Source organism: Octodon degus, unplaced genomic scaffold (genome assembly GCF_000260255.1).
Source record: "Octodon degus isolate 3935 unplaced genomic scaffold, OctDeg1.0 scaffold00036, whole genome shotgun sequence".
Lineage (NCBI taxonomy): Eukaryota > Metazoa > Chordata > Mammalia > Rodentia > Octodontidae > Octodon > Octodon degus.
This window is the reverse complement of record NW_004524612.1, coordinates 11,337,563-11,338,971: the sequence shown is the minus strand read 5'-3', so window position 1 is coordinate 11,338,971 and position 1,409 is coordinate 11,337,563.

Here is a 1,409-nt window from a genome sequence, read left to right as displayed (position 1 = left end):
TAAGACTAAAGAAGACCACAGGTACAACGTAGAATACTCTTGTTTCCATTACCCACAGCAGAATCACGCCATCAAATTTAGAGCCTGAATTAGAGAGAGGGCCTTAAAATAAATTTAAACATTTCATGAATCAGTCCTGGGGAATTTGAGGTTTTAAATAGCAACAATTTACTGTATACTTTTGAAAATAGCTTTTGAAACTATAAAGGAATAACAACAATTAAAAGATCACGGGGAAATATTATTATTCCTGGAAAAATAGTGAAACAGAATTGCATAAGAAAAGAAAGAAAAAAAAAAAAAGCCCTCTACGCGCAGGGGGCCTGCAGCACTAGATAGCTAGGGTTTTAGCGCCACCTGCTGCTGCAAGTATAAGCTGCAGCTATCCAGTAGCTGATTTGCTCTGAATAGTGTTTTTGAAAAACCTGCCAAATTTATAGCAGCACAATTTGTAATAGCTAAATCTTGCCTTTTTTTTTTATTTGGAGGAACTTGGGATTGAACTCAGGACTTTGCGCTTGCCAAGCAAGCGCTTATTCTACTGAGCTGTCTTCCCAGCCCCCAAATAGCTAAATCTTGGACACAGCCTATATGATCATGAACCAATGAAAGGGTAAGGTGGTAGCTGTGCATAAAGGAGTACTACTTTGCTATATTCATGGTTTGTTTCTTCTTTGTAACAAGGATTGAATTCTGGTTCTTGCACGTACTCCGGTCCAGGCACTTAAGCCACTGAGCTATCTCTCCAGTCCCACCCTGCTATAAAGAAGGATAAACATGAATCACTTATAGGAAGTTGGGTGCACCGTGAAGCTGCAATGGTAGATGAAATAAATCAGACACACCAGCTTAAACAGAATATGGTTTCTTTTATATGACAAACCCAAAGTATAAAGAAATTAGCAAAATGAAAGATAGATAAAAGAAACAGAGGGTAGATCTTCTGCAGATGGGAAGGGAATCAAGAGAGGGAAGGAAGGGGAGGGGAGGAGAAGGGGAAGTGAAAAGAATGAAGACACGTTCTGTGCAGGAACCAAATACCCCCAATGAATGCAATCACTACGGATTACAAACACGGAATAATAGAAACATATTAAATCACATTCTGATTATCAAAAACCAAAAGCAAAACCTGACCTCTCATGGCAGGTACAATAAGTTTTATGTTGTTTTCCCCATGACATATCCAAGTCTTTTATGGGTTATGAATTACAACACTAATATCTGCACATAGAACTTCTCATTTAATTGTCAAAACAACGCGACCAGGCAGCCAGTATTCGTATCTCTGGATGAAGAGAGTTTGAGTTGGTAGAAAAACTCAAGTGCCAGAAGGCGCCAGGGCAGCGCTCAGGCTGCTCATGTGGAGTCCAGCAGGAAGCCCCGTTGTGGAGCTCTTTCGGAAAGCA